The sequence below is a fragment of the Arachis stenosperma genome, chromosome 3 (genome assembly GCF_014773155.1).
Source record: "Arachis stenosperma cultivar V10309 chromosome 3, arast.V10309.gnm1.PFL2, whole genome shotgun sequence".
In the NCBI taxonomy this organism is placed as follows: domain Eukaryota; kingdom Viridiplantae; phylum Streptophyta; class Magnoliopsida; order Fabales; family Fabaceae; genus Arachis; species Arachis stenosperma.
The window spans coordinates 135,340,129-135,348,603 of record NC_080379.1 but is presented as its reverse complement, the minus strand read 5'-3'; the positions used below and the strand labels follow the sequence as shown (position 1 = coordinate 135,348,603).

At 41.1% G+C, this 8,475-nt stretch overlaps 2 non-coding genes across 2 annotated transcripts; one reads left to right on the top strand and one right to left on the bottom strand.

The window, feature by feature from the left end:
* The first annotated feature begins 3,334 nt into the window (after window positions 1–3,334).
* LOC130972683 (small nucleolar RNA R71) lies at window positions 3,335–3,442 on the top strand. The gene has a single exon (XR_009083847.1). It is a non-coding gene; the product is annotated as a small nucleolar RNA R71 (small nucleolar RNA).
* Window positions 3,443–7,351: 3,909 nt separating this feature from the next.
* On the bottom strand, window positions 7,352–7,460 carry LOC130972265 (small nucleolar RNA R71). The gene has a single exon (XR_009083455.1). It is a non-coding gene; the product is annotated as a small nucleolar RNA R71 (small nucleolar RNA).
* Window positions 7,461–8,475: the final 1,015 nt, after the last annotated feature.

Sequence of the window (8,475 nt, the reverse complement as noted above, 5' to 3'; positions counted from 1 at the left end):
CAACTCCAACTGAATAACAGAGGTGACAAATGAGGTGAGGAAAGGCTAACCTTGCTAAGGTGGAGGACTTATCCGCCACCTTGTAGAGTTCTTGGGCTATGACCTCATGAACTTCCACTTCTTCTCCAATCATGATGCTATGGATCATGATGGCCCGGTCTAAAGTAACTTCGGACCGGTTGCTAGTGGGAATGATTGAGCGTTGGATAAACTCCAACCATCCTCTAGCCACGGGTTTGAGGTCATGCCTTCTCAATTGAACCGGCTTCCCTCTTGAATATCTCTTCCATTGTGCGCCCTCTTCACATATGACTGTGAGGACTTGGTCTAACCTTTGATCAAAGTTGACCCTTCTTGTGTAAGGATGTTCATCTCCTTGCATCATAGGCAAGTTGAACGCCACCCTCACACTTTCCGGACTAAAATCCAAGTATTTCCCCCGAACCATTGTGAGATAATTCTTTGGATCCGGGTTCATACTTTGATCATGGTTCTTGGTGATCCATGCATTGGCATAGAATTCTTGAACCATCAAGATTTCGACTTGTTGAATGGGGTTGGTAAGCACTTCCCAACCTCTTCTTCGGATCTCATGGCGGATCTCCGGATATTCACCCTTTTTGAGTGAAAAGGGGACCTCGGGGATCACCTTCTTCAAGGCCACAACTTCATAGAAGTGGTCTTGATGCACCCTTGAGATGAATCTATCCATCTTCCATGACTCGGAGGTGGAAGCTTTTGCTTTCCCTTTCCTCTTTCTAGAGGTTTCTCCGGCCTTGGATGCCATAATGGTTATGGAAAAACGAAAAAGCAACGCTTTTACCACACCAAACTTAAAATGTTTGCTCGTCCTCGAGCAAAAGAAGAAAGAGAGTAGAAGAAGAAGAAATGAGGAAGAGGGAGATGGTGGTGTATTCGGCCAAAGAGGGGGAGAAGTGTTGTTTAGGTTGTGTGAAAATGAAGGGGTTAAGAAGGGTTTATATAGGAGAGAGGGAGATGAGGTTCGGCCATTATGGGTGGGTTTGGGAGGGAAAGTGGTTTGAATTTGAAGGGTGAGGTTGGTGGGGTTTTATGAAGGATGGATGTGAGTGGTGAAGAGAAGATGGGATTGATAGGTGAAGGGTTTTTGGGGAAGAGCTGTTGAGGTGATTGGGGAATGGGGGAAGAAGAGAGAGTGGTGGTGGGGTCCTGTGGGTCCACAGATCCTGTGGTGTCAAGGAAAAGTCATCCCTGCACCAAATGGCATCAAAATTCACGTTTTGAGCCATTGCTGGCGTTAAACGCCGGGCTGGTGCCCATTCCTGGCGTTTAACGCCAGGTTCTTGCCCTTTTCTGGCGTTTAACGCCAGTCTGGTGCCCCTTTCTGGCGTTAAACGCCCAGAATGGTGCCAGACTAGGCGTTAAACGCCCAACTGCTAGGCTTACTGGCGTTTGAACGCCAGCAGCATCTTCCTCCAGGGTGTGCTATTTTTCTTCCTGTTTTTCATTCTGTTTTTGCTTTTTCAATTAATTTTGTGACTTCTTATGATCATCAACCTACAAAATAAAATAAAATAACAAAAGAAAATATGTAAAATATAACATTGGGTTGCCTCCCAACAAGCGCTTCTTTAATGTCAGTAGCTTGACAGAGGGCTCTCATGGAGCCTCACAGATACTCAGAGCAATGTTGGAACCTCGCAACACCAAACTTAGAGTTTGAATGTGGGGGTTCAACACCAAACTTAGAGTTTGGTTGTGGCCTCCCAACACCAAACTTAGAGTTTGACTGTGGGGGCTCTTCTTGACTCTGATTTGAGAGAAGCTCTTCATGCTTCATCTCTATGGTGACAGAGGGATATCCTTGAGCCTTAAACACAAAGGATTCTCCATTCACGTGAATGATCAGTTCACCTCTATCAACATCAATCACAGCCTTTGCTGTGGCTAGGAAAGGTCTGCCAAGGATGATGGTTTCATCCATGCATTTCCCAGTCTCTAGGACTATGAAATCAGTAGGGATGTAATGGTCTTCAATCTTAACCAAAACATTCTCTACAAGTCCATAAGCTTGTTTTCTTGAGTTGTCTGCCATCTCTAGTGAGATTTTTGCAGCTTGTACCTCAAAGATCCTTAGCTTCTCCATTACTGAGAGAGGCATGAGGTTTACACTTGACCCTAAGTCACACAGAGCCTTCTTGAAGGTCATGGTGCCTATGGTACAAGGTATGGAAAACTTCCCAGGGTCTTGTCTCTTTTGAGGTAATTTCTGCCTAGACAAGTCATCCAGTTCTTTGGTGAGCAAAGGAGGTTCATCCTCCCAAGTCTCATTTCCAAATAACTTGTCATTTAGCTTCATGATTGCTCCAAGGTATTTAGCAACTTGCTCTTCAGTGACATACTCATCCTCTTCAGAGGAAGAATACTTGTCAGAGCTCATGAAAGGCAGAAGTAAGTCCAATGGAATCTCTATGGTCTCATTTTGAGTCTCAGATTTCCATGGTTCCTTAGTAGGGAACTCAGTGGAGGTCAGTGCACGCCCATTGAAGCCTTCCTCAGTGGCGTCCACTTCCTCTCCATCCTCTCCAAATTTGGCCATGTTTATGGCTTTGCACTCTCCTTTTGGATTTTCTTCTGTGTTGCTTGGGAGAGTACTTGGAGGGAGTTTAGTAACTTTCTTGCTCAGCTGTCCCACTTGTGCCTCCAAATTTCTAATGGAGGACCTTGTTTCATTCATGAAACTTTGAGTGGTTTTAATTAGATCAGAGACCATGGTTGCTAAGTCAGAGGGGTTCTGCTTAGGATTCTCTGTCTGTTGCTGAGAAGATGATGGAAAAGGTTTGCCATTGTTAAACCTGTTTCTTCCACCATTATTATTAAAACCTTGTTGAGGTCTCTCTTGATTCTTTCATGAGAGATTTGGGTGATTTCTCCATGAAGAATTATAGGTGTTACCATAGGGTTCTCCTAGGTAATTCACCTCTTCCATTGAAGGGTTCTCAGGATCATAAGCTTCTTCCTCAGATGAAGCATCCTTAGTACTACTTGGTGCATTTTGCATTCCAGACAGACTTTGAGAAATCAAATTGACTTGTTGAGTCAATATTTTATTCTGAGCCAAAATGGCGTTCAGAGTATCAATCTCAAGAACTCCTTTCTTCTGACTTGTCCCATTGTTCACAGGATTTCTCTCAGAAGTGTACATGAATTGGTTATTTGCAACCATTTCAATGAGCTCTTGAGCTTCTGTAGGCGTCTTCTTCAGATGAAGAGATCCTCCAGCAGAGCTATCCAAGGACATCTTAGATAGTTCAGAGAGACCATCATAGAAAATACCTATGATGCTCCATTCAGAAAGCATGTCAGAAGGACATTTTCTGATCAATTGTTTGTATCTTTCCCAAGCTTCATAGAGGGATTCTCCATCCTTCTGTCTGAAGGTTTGGACTTCCACTCTAAGCTTACTCCATCTTTGTGGTGGAAAGAACTTTGCCAAGAAGGCATTGACTAGCTTTTCCCAAGAGTTCAGGCTTTCTTTAGGTTGAGAGTCCAACCATATTCTAGCTCTGTCTCTTACAGCAAAAGGGAATAGCATCAGTCTATAGACCTCAGGGTCTACCCCATTAGTCTTGACTGTGTCACAGATTTGCAAGAATTCAGCTAAGAACTGATGAGGATCTTCCATTGGAAGTCCATGGAACTTGCAATTCTGTTGCATTAGAGAAACTAATTGAGGTTTAAGCTCAAAGTTGTTTGCTCCAATGGCAGGGATAGAGATGCTTCTCCCATAGAAGTCGGGAGTAGGTGCAGTAAAGTCACCCAGCACCTTCCTTACATTGTTTGCATTATTGTTGTTTTCGGCTGCCATGTCTTCTTCTTCTTTGAAGAATTCGGTCAGGTCCTCTAAAGAGAGTTGTGCTTTGGCTTCTCTTAGCTTTCTCTTCAAGGTCCTTTCGGGTTCAGGGTCAGCTTCAGCAAGAATGCCTTTGTCTCTGCTCCTGCTCATATAAAAGAGAAGAGAACAAGAAAATGTGGAATCCTCTATGTCACAGTATAGAGATTCCTTGAGGTGTCAGAGGAAAAGAGAAATAGAAAGAAGAAGGAGAAGAAGAATTCGAACTTTAATTAGATAAGGTTCGAATTGTGCATTGAGAAGGAGTGGTACTCCATAAATAGAAGGATGTGAGAAGGAGGGAAATAATTTTTCGAAAATTAATTAAAATATTTTGAAAACATTTTTGAAAAACACTAATTGATTTTCGAAAATAAAAGTGGAAAAGAAATCAAGTGATTTTTGAAAAAGGATTTGAAATTAGAAGTTAAAAAGATTTGATTGAAAACTTATTTTGAAAAAAATGTGATTGAGAAAAAAAAGATTTGATTGAAAAGATATGATTTGAAAACAATTTGAAAAGATATGATTTTAAAAATTAATGACTTGCCTAACAAGAAAAGATATGATTCAAACATTAAACCTTTCTCAACAGAAAAGGTAACAAATTTGAGATGTTCAATCAAATCATTAATTGTTAGTAAGTATCTTTGAAAAAGGAAAGAAATTGATTTTGAAAACATTTGATTGATAAGATTTGATTTGAAAAAGATTTGGTTTTGAAAAACTTTGAAAACTTGAAAAAAATTGATTTGAAAACAAAATCTTCCCCCTTTAGCCATTCTGGCGTTTAACGCCCAAAATGCACCCTTTTTGGGCGTTAAACGCCCAACCAGGTACCCTGGCTGGCGTTTAAACGCCAGTTTGTCTTCTTCACTGGGCATTTTTGAATGCCCAGCTTTTTCTGTATAATTCCTCTGCAGTATGTTCTGAATCTTCAATTCTCTGTATTATTGACTTGAAAAGACACAAATTGAAAAATATTTTTGGATTTTTAATAATAGAGAATAATCAAAGTGTAACTAAAATCAAATAACAATGCATGCAAGACACCAAACTTAGCAGTTTGTATACTATTGACACTATATGAGACACATAAACTCTCAAGTCAAAAGAATTCAAAGATCAGAGTAAGAAATCATCAAGAATTACTTGAAGATCCTTAAGACACATGAATGAATGTATGCAATTGACACCAAACTTAAGATGAGACACTAGACTCAAGCAAGAAACATCAAATATTTTTGGTTTTTATGATTTTGTGAATTTTTTTTGTGATTTTCGAAAATTAAGTGGAAAAAGATATCAAAATTCTTAATGAGAATTCCAGGAGTCAGTGCAATGCTAGTCTAAGACTCCGGTCCAGGAATTAGACATGGCTTCACAGCCAGCCAAGCTTTCAAAGAAAGCTTCGGTCCAAAACACTAGACATGGCCAAAGGCCAGCCAAGCCTTAGCAGATCACTGTTCCAAAAGCAAGATCAACAAGCTCTTGTGATGATAAGTTGAAACCTCGGTCCAATGAAATTAGACATGGCTTTACAGCCAGCCAGATTTCAACAAATCATCATGAAACTCTAGGATTCATCTTCAAGAATTTCGAAAAAAAATAAATGCCTAATCTAAGCAACAAGATGAACCGTCAGTTGTCCATACACAAGAACAATCCCCGGCAACGGCGCCAAAAACTTGGTGCACGAAATTGTGATCAATACTTTTCACAGCTCAAGAACAATCCCCGGTAATGAATCCAAAAACTTGGTGCTCAATACCATGGCATAAACACAACTTCACACAACTAACCAGCAAGTGCACTGGGTCGTCCAAGTAATACCTTACGCGAGTAAGGGTCGATCCCACGGAGATTGTTGCTATGAAGCAAGCTATGGTCACCTTGTAAATCTCAGTCAGGCAGACTCAAATGGGTATAGTGATAAACGAATAAAGCATAAAGATAAAGATAGAGGTACTTATGTATATCATTGGTGAGAGCTTCAGATAAGCATATGAAGATGCCTTCCCTTCCGTCTCTCTGCTTTCCTACAGTCTTCATCCAATCCTTCTTACTCCTTTCCATGGCAAGCTCATGTAGGGTTTCACCGTTGTCAGTGGCTACCTCCCATCCTCTCAGTGAAAATGTTCCCATGCTCTGTCACAGCATATGGCTAATCAGCTGTCGGTTCTCGGTCAGGCCGGAATAAAATCCATCGATTCTTTTGCGTCTGTCACTAACGCCCCGCCTGCTAGGAGTTTGAAGCACGTCACAGTTATTCAATCATTGAATCCTACTCAGAATACCACAGACAAGGTTTAGACCTTCCGGATTCTCTTGAATGCCGCCATCAGTTCTTGCCTATACCACGAAGACTCTGATCTCACGGAATGGCTGGCTCGTTTGTCAGGCGAGCACTCGTTTGTCAGGCGATCAACCATGCATCGTGTATCAGGAATCCAAGAGATATTCACTAGAGCTTTGATTGCTTGTAGAACAAGAGTGGTTGTCAGTCACTTTGTTCATGAGTGAGAATGATGATGAGTGTCACGGATCATCACCTTCATCAAGTTGAAGAACAAGTGATATCTTAATCTATGGTGTGTAGAAACTCCACCGTTGAAAATACATAAGAACAAGGTCTAGGCATGGCCGTGAGGCCAGCCTCCCAAAGTGATCAAAAGATCTAAAGAAAAAGGTTCCAAAGATCAGAAGATGTCAAATACAATAGTAAAAGGTCCTACTTATAGAAAACTAGTAGCCTAAGGTGTACAAAGATGAGTAAATGACATAGAAATCCACTTCCGGGCCCACTTGGTGTGTGCTTGGGCTGAGCAATGAAGCATTTTCATGTAGAGACTCTCCTTGGAGTTAAACGCCAGCTTTGGTGCCAGTTTGGGCGTTTAACTCCCATCTAGGTGCCAGTTCCGGCGTTTAACGCTGGAATTTCTTGAGGTGACTTTGAACGCCGGTTTGGGCCATCAAATCTTGGGCAAAGTATGAACTATCATATATTGCTGGAAATCCCAGGATGTCTACTTTCCAACGCCGTTGAGAGCGCGCCAATTGGGCTTCTGTAGCTCCAGAAAATCCACTTCGAGTGCAGGGAGGTCAGAATCCAACAGCATCTGCAGTCCTTTTGAGTCTCTGGATCAGATTTTTGCTCAGATCCCTCAATTTCAGCCAGAAAATACCTGAAATCACAGAAAATCACACAAACTCATAGTAAAGTCCAGAAAAGTGAATTTTAACTAAAAACTAATAAAAATATAATAAAAACTAACTAAAAGATACTAAAAACATACTAAAAATAATGCCAAAAAGTGTACAAATTATCCGCTCATCACTTATCCTTTTATTCTTCTTTTCCTCTGACACATCAAGGAATCTCTATACTGTGACATAGAGGATTCTATACCTTCTTTGTTTTCTTCTCCTTCGCTGGTCAATGCCTTCTTAGCTAAATTCTTTCCACCTCAAAAGATGAGTAAGCTTAGAGTGGAAGTTCAAACCTTCAAACAGAAGGAAGGTGAATCCCTCTATGAAGCTTGGGAAAAATACAAGCAATTGATCAGAAGGTGTCCTTTTGACATGATTTCAAAATGGAGCATCATAGGTATCTTCTATGATGGTCTGTCTGAGTTATCCAAGATGTCATTGGACCATTCTGCAGGTGAATCTATTCATCTGAAGAAAACTCCTGCAGAAGCTTAGGAACTCATTGAAATGGTTACAAATAACCAGTTCATGTACACTTCTGAAAGAAATCCTGTGAACAATGGGACAACTCAGAAGAAGGGAGTTCTTAAGATTGATACTCCGAATGCCATATTGGCTCAGAACAAAATATTGACTCATTAAGTCAATATGATTTCTCAGAATCTGACTGGATTGCAAGCTGCATCTGGCAGTGCTAAAGAAGCCTCCTCTGAAGGAGAAGCTTATGACGCTGAGAATTCTGCAATGGAAGAGGTAAATTACATGGGAGAACCCTATGGAAAGACCTACAATTCTTCATGGAAGAATCACCCAAATTTCTCATGGAAGGATCAACAGAAGCCTCAACAAGGCTTCAATAACAATAATGGTGGGAGAAACAGGTTTGGCAATAGCAAACCTTTCCTATCATCTTCTCAGCAACAGACAGAGAACTCTGAGTAGAGCCTCTCTAAGTTAGCAAACATAGTCTCTGATCTATCCAAGACCACTCTTTGTTTCATGAATGAAACAAGATCCTCTATTAGAAATTTGGAGGCACAAGTGGGTCAGCTGAGTAAGAAAGTTACTGAAACTCCTCCTAGCACTCTCCCAAGCAATACAAAAGAAAATCCCGAGAGAGAGTGCAAGGCCATAACCACGTCCAACATGGCCGAATCTGTGGAGAAAGGAAAGGCAGTGATTCCCAGTGAGAAAGACCTCATGGGACGCCCACTGACCACTAGGGAGTTCCCCTCTGAGGAACCAAGAGAATCTGAGACTCATACCAAGACCATTGAGATTCTTTTGAACCTACTTCTGCCATTTATGAGCTCTGATGAGTATTCTTCCTCTGAAGAGGATGAAGATATTATTGAAGAGCAAGTTGCTTAGTATCTAGGAGTAATCATGAAGCT